This window comes from Miniopterus schreibersii (assembly GCF_964146895.1).
Source record: "Miniopterus schreibersii genome assembly, chromosome: 1".
Taxonomy (NCBI): Eukaryota; Metazoa; Chordata; class Mammalia; order Chiroptera; family Miniopteridae; genus Miniopterus; species Miniopterus schreibersii.
In genome coordinates this window covers 83,720,318-83,733,572 of record NC_138101.1, presented here as the reverse complement: position 1 = coordinate 83,733,572, position 13,255 = coordinate 83,720,318, and positions in this window count along the sequence as shown.

Genomic DNA, 13,255 nt, shown 5'->3' with positions numbered 1-13,255 from the left:
AACTTCACAGACACCAATGCAACAAACAGAAAATAGCAACTTAGAGGAAACAAACTGTTGGGAGAAGAAAGTTAAAAAAAAAAACAACAAAAAAAAACTTAGATAAGATATTGCACCACAAAACAAGAGAAAATTATTTTTAAAAGATAAAATATCAGAAAAACAATTTTTTTAGAACTTATAAGTCTGTTATCAGAAACTAAAAACTCAGTAGAAGAGTTGAAAACTCACAATGAGGAAATTTCTCAAACGAAGAGCAAACGATAGAGAATGGTAATAGAAGAGAAAGATTTGTATTTCCAAACAACTATACAAGTCATGAAACATATATTTTAAAATAATTTTATGATAAATAAACATTTCCCTGAGTACTTTAAAGGAGAATTTTAAGAGAACAAATGGAACCCAAATAGAAAAATGAACAAATAAGAGAGAAATCCATTAATAAAAAGATTGGTTAAATTGTGAAGTACTCTGTGACCATTAAAAGTTATTATAACCATTAAAAATTAATGACAAGAAAATATATAAAATTTATATTTACTTAGAAACTCAGGTAACAAAAATTCAGGTTATAAAACACTATGTTTAACATGATCTTATTATACAATGTATTTTATCTATGCCTATGTACATTTAGTCTTTTTTTCTTTTTAAATATATCTTTATTGATTTCAGAGAGAGGAAGAGAGAGGGAGAGAGAGAGATAGAAACGTCAATGATGAGAGAGTCATTGATCGGCTGCCTCCTGCATGCCCCTTACTGGGAATCGAGCCCGAAACCTGGGGCATGTGCCCTGATCAGGAATTGAACCTTGATCTCCTGGATCCGAGGTTGATGCTCAACCACTGAGCCACACCCAGCCAGGCCATTTAGTCATTTTTAAAAAACACAAATATACAACAAATAAAACTAACAACAGTGTTTATCTTCAGGTGGTGGGAATGTAAGTAATTTTTATTTTCTGTATTTTCCAAATTTTCTACAATAAACTCATTACTTTTGTAAACAGGAGGAAAAAGTATTCCTTTAAAAGATATGATATGTGGGAGAGTTCATTCCTTTCCTCTCTTTCTGTGGTCGTCTCTTGGAGCAAATGATCCACATTCTGGCTATAACCCCACTGCCTGACAGCTCTTCTAATCACCTTTCTCACACCTCCTAACTTCAGCTCCTGTCAGCCCTCATCTCATCTACTTCAAAATCTGCTTTTCCTCCTTTAATCTCAAATATAAACAAAACCCTGTAAAGGGACCCTGACATAATTCTTTTGTATTTCACTCAACGCTTCACAAATAATAGGCATGAAATAAACACTTACTGGAAAAAATAAATGAATGTTAGAGAAGCGGGAGATGTAGTAGTGGGAGGACTAGAGAGGTGCGGAAAGGCTTCATGGAAGTGGTAACATGTGAGCTGGGCCTCCAAGAAAGGCTAAAACTTGGGTGGCTCAAAGGGAGAGCAGCCAGGCCTGCCAGGAAGAACCAAGAGCGTGGGCGAAGAGGTGGACCTAGCCACTACCTCAGGAGACACATAGTTAACTCGCCTGGCTGGAGTGCAAGTTGAGGGTTGAAAAATGGAAAAGAGTAAGGTTGGGGAGGCTGAGTGCTGCTGAGTGCCAAGCTGGATCGATGCTCTATGGCAGCGGTTCTCAAACTTCGGCAGAAGACTTATTAAAACAGTTTGCCGGCTCCAGTCCTGGAGTCTGTGTCGCAGCAGATCTAGGATGGGACCTGAGATTTTGCCGTTCTAGTATGTTTCTGCGTAATGTCAGGTGTACATTAGAATCACCAAAAACTCTTTTCAAGCCCAGCAGTGTGGCTCAGTGCAGGTGACAGCCAATCGATGTTTCTCTCTCCCTCTCCCTTCCACTCTCTCTCTAAAATACAGAGCCAAAACTAGGGCTCTGTCCTTCAGAGATTTTAATTTAATTGGTCTGAAGTAGGACCTGAACACTGGCATGTTTATTTTTAATAACCCAGGTGATTAAAATATGCAACCAGGGTTTTTAATCTTTCTAATTGCTAGTATAAACAATGAGGAGCGCTTCGTGGTTTTTGAAGGAAGGGATATTAACATGTTACTTATTAATTATACAAATAATAAATAATCAATGTGAAAAAGTGAGCAATTACAAAGAAAAATCTAAATTATCTAAAATCTCACTACTCAGAACAACCACTGTTTATGCTTTGGAAAAGACTTCCAGATCTTTCCCCTGCAAGCACAGACATAAAGATATATGATTACAAAGATGGGATCATATTTACTAATTGTTTTTTTCATTTAACAATACACAGTGAACAACTTTCACAACAATAAATGTTAGCATACATCATAATTTATGATGCCCTGTGCAGTATAATTATGATGTACTCTGCAGTGCTCCATCATAAGGGTGCGCCATGGTTTACTTAACCAGTAGTAGAGAATATTTTAAGATTGTTGAGGGTGGGCAGTGCCATATGCGGACAGGCTTTGGTTCTATCCTTAGCTCTGCCACTTGCTGAGTGCACTTAGACAAATCAAAATCTATACTTGAGCCCTAGCTGGTTTGGCTCAGTGGTTAGAGCATCGGCCCGTGGACTGAACGGTCCCAGGTTCAATTCTGGCCAAGGGCACGTACCTGGGTTGCAGGCTCGATCCCCGGCCCCAGTTGCGGCGCATGCGGGAGGCAACCAATCGATGTGTCTCGCTCACATTGATGTTTCTCTCTCTCCCTTCCACTCTCTCTGAAAAGCAATGGAAAAAATGTCCTCAGGTGAGGATAAAAAATATATCTATACTGGACACTGAAAAGTCCTCAATTAGGGAAATGCCAGTAAGAAACTCAACTTGAATAAAGAAACCATAGGACTTGTTGACTGGATAAATACGGGAATTACAGAAAAATATTTTAAATATGAAAATTGATAGTAGGTAAAGAAACAGCTTTTTTTTAAGAAAACCCCAAGACAGGAATTAACAGACTTTCAAAAGCAGAGTCCATGATAGTGATGTATATTCTTTCCTTCTCTAAATCATAATTGTACTTTCCTGAAGCTCTAGCTGAAATCTTACCTAATCTCTGAAGCCTGCTGTGATTTTTTACCCTCTGATTTCCTGTGACACAATCTAACACATGGCTTATCCCTTAATCATAGAGTCTTTTACCCTTCCCCAATTATTGATCTTGTCTCCCCAACCAGGCCACAAACTCCTTGAGTGTAAAGATGGCCCCTTCCAACACCACTTTCAATACTTCCTTTCTGGGGCCATGTAGTGCCTGAAATAGTGTAGGATACATAAGCATCTATTAGGAACGTTCGTTGACCTTCAGTTTTGCAATTCAGTAATCTGACCAGCAGACCACTCTAGTTACTTTTGCATATTTTTTGGTCCCCAAAGACAAATCTCTAGGAATCCTTAAATTTAAAAATAGTATGTCAAAAATAGCTACTTCAGTTTAGACAGTCTCTAAATAATCTAACATTTGAGGTTTCCCCCTCCCATTGGCTCTAGAAATCTAAGCTCCTCAGAGCCTCTTTTTTTCCTTTTTTTTAAACCAAATGACAGCTGCAATGACTTCCAGAGTTCAAGTCAGTATACAAATCATACTACCATGGAAATCTGCAGTTCAAATGTATTTAGTGAGCTCATCACACAATAAAAGTTGAGGTCAAAGTTTAAATTCTATTTTCCAACAAACAAAAATTGCAACCAACAGTCTGTTCAATACAATACTTAAGCATTACAAATTTTGCTTCTGAGGTAGTTAAAGCATTTTTATTTTTATTAACATTTGGTTATAAAAGCAGCAACATTCATAATTCTATTTTTCCCTAAAAATTATACAGAGAAGCAATGAATGCTTTTTCTTTCTAAGTTTATATTAACTCACTTAGAACTCTTAAATATGAAATCCATCAACTTGCTCAGAGTGTCTAATATTCTCAATACTGGCAATTTTTCCAAAATAATTCTTTACAGAAACAGGAAAAAAAACTGCAGTCTTTTTCTTTCTTTCCTACTTTTTTCCTTCTTTCCTGACTCCCTTCTTTTCCTTTCAATAAATATTTAGTGCCTACTGTGTGCCCCTGCTGTACCAGGCACTGCACACACAGTAGTAATCATAATACAGTCTAGCTATGGTGACAGATATAAACCAGAGATTCTAAACTGGCAGGTTTCAGATCTATTATGACCCACAAATGAATTTTGTTTGGCCCACACAGCCTTTTTAAATTGAATTATTTCCCTACATTTTAAAACCAGGACATTTCCCATAAAGAGTCAGAGTTCTGGATTATATGAAAAATTGGAAAATCCAATAGCACTGAGTCCCTTGCTCCCCAAAAAGAACAACTGGCAGATCCAAGTGGGAACTGCCCTGATTAGAGACATGGAGTTCTTCCCAGTCCTCACATAATCTCCTTCACTCAGCACCAAGTTTGCAACTGCTGCGTTACAGTCACAGAAATAAATGCACGGTTACCAATAGAGCAGATGCTATGAAGGGGAAATACAGAGCTTTATGAGAAAATGTAAGAGGGGAACATAACTTAGATTGAGGGTTAAAGATTATCTTTTTGAGGACATGACATTTTTTAACAATATTGACATTCACCCCTTATGGAATATTTACCCAAATAATAATAAGTACCATTTATTGAATCTTATTTAATTCTCACAAAAATAATTCTGCATAATCCCCATTTTGCTGTTGAAACATTATAGATAAAATATGTGAGGTTTAAGTTCAAACAGTCCAAATATACTGATCCTGAAGTCAGAACCAGATCCAGATTGATTCCAAATTATATGCTTATTCCACTAAAAACAGCCTAGCATACAAAAAGCTTTACATAAAACAAACAACCCCTGTTGAAGATGACTTTATAGTAAAAAATCAGAAGCCACCCCAGGAAATAAACCACTGAGGGCAGATTTAAAAAGTGATCATTTATACCCAAGAACCGTTTTTAGTAAATTGATTTAAAAGATAACTTAAAGTAAATATGTTTAAAATATTTGAAGAGATCATGTAGGGGAAGAAAAATATCTTCCTCTCCCCATAATAGGTTCTCTAGCAGGAATCCTATAAATTGGACTGAATACAGACAGATTAACAAGAGCAAAGCATACAAATTTATTTAAGTTTTACATGATAGGGGAGCCTTCATAAGGGAATAAAGATCCAAAGAAGTGGTTAAGCATAAGCATTTTTTAAATTTATTGATGAAAGAGAGAGAGGCGTTGCTTTGTTATTCCACCTGTTTGTGCATTCATTGGTTGATTCTTGTATGCGTCCTGATGGGATGGAGCCAGCCACCTTGGTTTATCAGGATAATGCTCTAACCAACTGAGCTACTTGGCCAGGGAAAGCATAAACATTTTAATACTAGGTTTGATGAAGAGTGAAAAGTTGTAGAAAATGTGATAGTACAAGAGAATATGAGCTAAGGATAGTAAACTGGGGGAATCCTGGCAAGGCTGTTTGTTCAAATTCCTCTCACTATCCCTCTGTCTTTGGAGCTAAGGATGCTCCTGTCCTCCAGGTGCAGAAAGGGCACCTCTCAGACATGGGTCTCCTAACCTGCTTCAGGGGAGACAGAGGTCAGAGAATTCTTCCTGCATCGGCCAGTTCTCAAATTCCTTCAGTTTAAAATATTCCTTCAGCTCAATATGCTAAGGTGCCGTATTTTAGAGTAGTGTATCTTGAACCCCGACACTGTGAATCAATACAGAAGGAGGAGATGGGACTATTTGGTCATTATGGTCCCCTCTTCTAACACTAACATTATTGGATTCTCTATATAGCACGCACAGATCTTAATGTGCCGTCTCAGGCCATTAATAAATATAACTTTATTTCCTATACCTTAATTAATTTTTATTTTGAATCCTCATTCCATTAATCTGACAGGTATCATCAACTTTTCAAGATTTCTCTTCCCCTTTCCTGTTATGTCAACATGCCAGGAAACTTCCTACCAAATGTTAGAGAAGCAAGTCATTCTTCGAATTACCAAATATACATTTTACAACATTGCATTTGCTCAGTAAATACTTTTTGATCTTATTTTGGAAAAATAGATAATTATTCCTAGAAAAGGTTTTTATATGTAACACACTACATTCTTAAAACAATTTAATAACAAAGATATCTATAATAAAGTTTGTGTGTGTGTGTTTCTATAATAATGTTTTTAAACATAAAGAAAGGAAATCAGGATCACGGAAAATAGAAGAAAATATGTTTTCAAAATTGAAAACAGCGTTTTGGTCTAAGCACCCAAGTAGTCAAGGCAAAGAGAAAAATTGGGATTCTATAGTTTACATGATCAGAAAAGCAAAAATTCACTATTCCTTAATGGAAAGAATGTTTTTTTCTTATTTATCAATTAAATTGAGTTCTTCGGGGACAATAATATATTTAAAGGATGAGAGAATAGCAGCTTAATGGTGAACAGAATGAGGTAAAAAGGAGCATTGAAGCCCTGGCCTGTGTGGCCCAGTTGGCTGAGCACCGTCCCATGCGAGGTTGCTGGTTCGATTCCCAGTCGGGGTACACACCGGGGTGCAGGCTTGATCCCCAGTGGGGGAAGTGCAGGAGGCAGCCAATTGATGTTTCTCTCTCTCTCTCTTTCTCTTTCTCTCTAAAGTCAATAAAAATGTATTTTTTTAATTTAATAAATAAATAAAAAGAGATATTAAAGTTAAAACAGTGTGATTAAGCTTTTCAAGGTTTATGAAAAATAAAAAGAAAATCTGATGTACTGTTTGTTTTTTTAAAACAATTTTAAGAAGCATAGAAAAAAACTGTATGGTAGTTTATTCATTTTATTCCTACAGCTATTACAGAAATTGAAGACTTTAAAACCATACATAGATATAGATGTGGCTATAGATATATAGATGATATAGATATAGATATAGATATATAGATCTTAATAACACTGCCATTTAATGAATTATTACTGCTATTAATCCAAGTTAATTGAAATTGTTCCTTAAAAGTCTGACCTAACCTGAGTCAAATCAGAAATTGTATCGAAGCATTAACATAATTGAAAGGCAAATTTTGTCAGTAGGTAAAATCAAATCAAGCAAGCAGTTTTCAAGGCTCAGAAATGAGCTACTGCCCTGGCATAAACCAAGTTCAAGAAGCGAATGACGTAGAGAATTAATGGTTGAGCTAGAACTAGCACCGCCAAGCCCTGCCATGCTGATTCCTAAAGATGTAGTGCCTTTTGAAAAATAAAAAAATCAAGAATTGTGTTAACAACTGCTCTCACATGATCACCTCGTAAGAAAAAGAAAACGCCTATTTACTGAATGAAATAGATCCAAGAACACCTGTCACGTCGATGACAAGAAAAGTAACGATAATAATTATTAAATTGCATGCATGTGAATTTCAGAGAAAGCTCATGTTAAACACACACACACACACACACACACACACACACAAAACATGCAGCTAATCAGCCTTAATCTTGTTCTAACATTACCCCCTACAGTAGATTTAAACACTGAGCTTTTTAGGAGCCTCATCAACTGCTCCGGTCCACAGGATGGCTCAAGTGCATTGTTACTATGATGAATAAATGGCACCCTTCTGACTTGAAAGAGTTAATATGGCTCCCCTCCCCCCAAATTTATTACTAGGGTGATGGCTGAGATGTTATCTGGCTCTGGAAAGACAAAAGCCCATTTGTTCCCAAAGTTTTTTACTCATAAAGCCCAGCAAAGGCCCTCTTCTTTCTATAGCCAATCCCCCACTTCTGCCTACCCTAAAAACCATATTTTGTAAACCAAATTTTCTAACTATAAGACTGGTTTTTCTCATGAGACAAAGAAAAAAACCTCTGTGATTAATGCTTTAGCTAAAAGCATAGAATGTAAAATGGGAAGATTATTTATGGTTCTTCTCTTTAGGAGCTAATAGAGTCAGATGTTAGCCTAAAAGGTTGGAAATCCTACAGTGGGATTTTTTTTTTCTCGTCGACAGATAAAAGTGGCTTCTGGAAAGCAGCATAAATACTGTCTGCAGTAAGCCATAAGCACAAATAATTTTGCTATAAGTGCTCAGTCAAAGGGAGATGAACATGTTAAATGTTATTTAAAAATGGACAGCATATTATCTTGAAAGCCACAGTGAAATACTAACCTAAGTGACAAGCATTGCTTTCAGTGCCATGTTTTAAGATGGACAGTGGGAGGAGGGATTTACCAGGCCTCTATTCCATATAGTCAAATCACATTCAATAGTTCAAAATGGAATACGGATTGAATTTTCAATTTCTAGTCATATTTTCCCCAAGGCTGTTAAATTTCTTTTTTCCTAAACTGTTCATTCTCCTTCAGTTAATTCTGTTTGAAAGACCTGCTTTGCTAATTATCCAAGATAGGCAAGTGAGCATGAAACTTGATTTCACTACCTTTGACATTGTTACAGTTTAATTTAGCAGAGAAGGTTTTTATTATTTTTTTAATACAGTATTTCCAGGAAAAGCTTTTTACACTTTTGTTCCCTTTTTAAAAATCAGCAACAACAAAAGTTTCCTCTTCTTTAGTGGTATTCTTTTTTTTTTTAATAGATTTAATTAATTACTGCGAACAAATTTAAAACTAGCAATTTAGAAATAAAAAAGCATAAGATGAAACGCTAAAACAAACATATTGCCTCTTTACAATAAGATTTCAACAAAACAGATGTGTTAGTTGTCAGTGAGCAATACTGACTGCTTACTGGTCTAATCTGAGAGATGATTAAAACATTCATACACCCCCCGAATACCACTGTTACCGAGTGATTCCATGGATGATTCTGGTCAAAGTAACCAATGAATCAATCACAGCATCCTGGAGGGACAGACAGCTCAGGAGGAATCCTACCTCCTCCACTTGGATGTGGCCTGATGTTAGAGGAGTACTCCAGATCACACTTTCTAAAATATGCTCAGAGTGTTGTGCAAACATTCTATTGACAAGAGTGGTTCATGAATCTGCAGTGTTCAATTTCTTTCTTTTTTTTAATATATCTTTATTGATTTCAGAGAGAGGAAAGGAGAGGGAGGGAGGGAGAGAGAGAAAGAGAGAGAGAGAGAGAGGGAGAGAGAGATGGAAACATCAATGATGAGAGTCATTGATCAGCTGCCTCCTGCACGCCCCAGACCGGGGATCGAGCCCGCAACCCAGGCATGTGCCCTGACCGGGAATCGAACCCCAATCACCTGGATCCTAGGCCGACGCTCAACCGCTGAGCCACTCCCAGCAGGGCTGCAGTGTTCAATTTCTTAGCAGGAAAAAAAAAATCTAAGACAAATACAGCATAGATAGGTTGATAGATCAAAATCAGTTTGGTTCTAACAGGAACCAGCTATCAGACAACAAATGGATAATTAAATATTGTTAAATATTTAGAATATACTGTTTATTTATAAAGTTGTTGTATTAGTTTGCTAGGGCTGCTGTTACAAAGTACCACAGAACTGGGCAGATTAAACAACAGAATATTATTGTCATATGGTTCTGGGGGATGAAAGTTCAGAATCAAGGTGTCAGCAGGGTTGACTTCTTCTGAAGAACTGTGAGGGAGGAATGTGTTCCTGGCCTCTCTCCTTGACTTGTCAATAGCCCTCTTCGCCCTGAGCCTTTACCTCATACTCCCTCCATGTGTCTGTCTCTGTGTGCAAACGTTTCCCTTTTAGAAGGACACCAGTCATATTAGATTAAAACCCACCCTAATCACCTCACTTTCATTTGATTCCCTCTCTAAACATCCTATCTCTAAATAAGGTCATATTTTGAGGTGCTGGGGGTTAGGACTTCAACATATAATATTGGGGGAGGGGCATAATTAAACCCACACCAGCTGCAGACAGCATTTGGGGAAACTGACACGGGATAGAACAGTATCCAGGCGCTAATCACAGCACAGAGCTTTCAACCCTAGACATGAAGAGGTTATTAGAACCCAGAAAGAGCGTAACTGTGGAGACAGCTGTCATATAGGAACCAGGGCTTTCAGTAAAAGTATTCAGCCAACAAGCAACAACGTGTCAGGGCCAGAGCTGGAGAGAGGAAGGAATAAGCGCCCTAACCTCACTCACCTCCCACCTTTCAGTCTCCTCCTGCTGGTTCCTCTCATGGGCCAAACCAGGCGGGAGCCAGAGAGCATGGCACTGGGTCGGGCCATACTAGCCAGCGCCCTGGGGCATTCTGCAGGGTGCAGACGGGAAGAGGCTGAACCTAGAGGGATAAGCAGAAGATACTCAGTACACCATCTAGTAAAATTCGTAAAACTGGGTAGTGGATATGCAAGAGTTTCTTATATTTTTCTCTACTTTTCTCTAAATATTTGAAATAATTGACAGTACAGTTCTTCAAAGAAACTTATGGTATATTGTTATGTAGGGGGAAAGCATATAATAGTATAATCACTACATATGTTCTGAAGGTTATGCTCAAAAATATAACAGTGTTTATCTTCTGAGTGGGGATCAGGGAGAGTTTTTATTTTCTTTTATTTCTTTGCTATTAAGAAGTGTTTTACAGGAATGGAAACTACCAGGAAACTACCAGGAAAACTGCCGGCAACTGTAAGGGTTTAATGGGGGGAGACTCTGGAGAGAGGCTTGGGACTCAGTGGGGCTTGCTTATGATGGGAGGATTCCAGAGATCAGAGTACAACATTTGGAAGGTGAATGGGAAAAGGGGAATAGGGACAATATGGAACTTAAACCAGAGGAGAAGATGATACAAAGGGCTTGCATTTTGGGTGGTGGCCAGACATTTAGGGGGTTATGTATGAGGCACTGAGGAATGAACTACCTTCAGTATTCTAAATGGAACTGGGAAGGAAAGTTATTTTTAAACCCCAGGTGTTAGGAGCTTGACCACACTAGCAATAAACAGTCTTTGCTTCGGACTTTATCCAAAATGTCTGTGGAAATCTTTTATGGAGTCTCAAAAAAAAGAAAGAAAACCCTTCCATGGAATGCCAGAACTCAGTCCTCCTGTGATGGGACGTGAACATAGCTGAGATCAGTTCTTTCTTTGGGATCACTATCCTAAGATTTTCTATATGACTTCTGCAATGTTGTAGTAGGATCTCTGTTTTCATATTGCTGAGCAGATGTAAAGTTTTAATTTCAATATAAAGGTTACAGCATAAATTCCATATGTCTTTGTAAGTTCTATGACATGATAAATAAAGTAAAAAACCAGCATCTACACATATGCTATAAAAGTCTCATATCAATTTTCATCAACAGACTAAGAGTTACATACCAAGCATGTGCAAACATGTAATAGTAGAGCTTTCCAACTCAAAAAAATACTAAGCTTTTTCTCAAACTAACAATGATTGTATTCCTCAGAGAGCTATGAATATGTAAAGTTTGAAGTTTTTATGTCCAACTGTTCTTAAAATTATTTGAGGGCAGAAAAGGGTCACCAGGATTTTAAAAAATCATTTTATACAAAAACAGCTGAACTGGTTTACTCTAATATCCCCCAGCTATGAAATGGGAAGAAACCTGCCTTGCTTAAACCTGAACAGCATGACAAACTACAGAAAGAGAGCAAGAACATTTTTATGTTGGAATGCATTCTCAGATTTGATCACTGACTCTTGTTTATTAAAGCTGTTTTCACTCTGAAGAATGTGGCTTCTCATGAGAAATGAGACTGATTAAAAAAATAATGTTTTCTGAAATTTGGGTTATACCAGGTAAGAGAGAAAATAGAAATTCACATCATGACTGAATTATTACAATTACTCTTCCTACCAGTCTAGATGTATATTCACAAACTAGGAATAAAATTCTAAGAAGCTGAAAGCCTATTTCTAAAACCCAATTAAAGCTCAAACTATTCTCACACATTTTAAAATTAATTTTTCAAAGAGACTTGACTTTGGGTGATGAACACACAATACAATATACAGATGACATATTATAGAAGTGTACACTTGAAACCTATGTAATGTTATTAATCAATGTCACTTCAATAAATTCAATAAAAATTTTTAAATAAATAAATAATTCATTCCTCACCAAAACATTTATCTTGGCTTTTAGTAGCGACCTCCTTCTGAAGGGTTCAGGCCTTTATAAAGGCTTGGCTGTGCATTGTCATAAACAACATGGTATATTTGTTCATTCTAAGTGAGGAACCTTCTTGTACAATATGTAGATTTCCACTGGCTATAGGGAAAAATCTATACAGTTATATTGATATAAATAGATGTCAATATATTATTGATTGTTTGGGGGCAGAACTGGAATGATGTCCTTGATTCATTTAAGGAGAACACTTAAAAATTGTTAAGATGATCAATTTTATGTTATGCATATTTTTGTTATGCATATTTTACCACAACAAAAAAAATTCCCCCAAAAAACATGTAGTACAACCTAAATATATATAATTTTTATTTGTCACTTATATTTTAATAAAGCTAGAAAATGAGTTCAAGGGGGAAAATACCAGAAAAATAAAAGACAAATATTTACATACATTGAGGAAGTTCTGGTACTTCCTTGAGTAAATAATGCAATTGCATCAAGCTCTTTGATTATGGTATCTCACGCTCAGCAAGACAGCAAGCCTGAAAAGGCCAGCCAGTATAAGAAATCAGGCCACCCACCAGATTTCAATGAAGTGTGATTATAGTCACTTACAGAGTAAAAGTAATACTTCCTAATTTTTGTTCTAAGAGTTGACACTTATCTATCATCCTAGGATTATAAATGTTTAGGAAAGGAAGGGAGCATTTTTACAAATAAAGAATACTGATTCCAGGTGAGAGTAAAGGATTTGCCCCAAATCACACATGCTTCTCTGGACTGTGGGTCTCATTGAGTCAACAGATTTGTATTCCGTGCCTAATAGTGCCAGACATTGTGAGTTGTTGGGATTATCAAGCTGACTAGGACACTCGGACTCTGCCCTCTTAAGAGTGCCTACTAAGCAGGGGAGTAGACCTAGTTCGATGACCTAGTGTAATGCGATGAGTGCAATAATACAAGCGTGCACTCACTTCCCTGGCAGTACAGAGAGTGATTCACTCTGTCTCAAGGATTCTTTATGATACAGGGAAGAAAAGAATTCATAAAAGAAGTTACTCTTTAACCAGATCTCCATTCAATAAGTAAATCAGGAAGGAAAGGAGGTGTCAAACAGTAAGAAGTTCGCGGCAGCTGCTGCACTCAAGGATCAGGGCAGCTGGGAGTGAGTAGGAGGAGAGAATGGAAAAAACATGCAG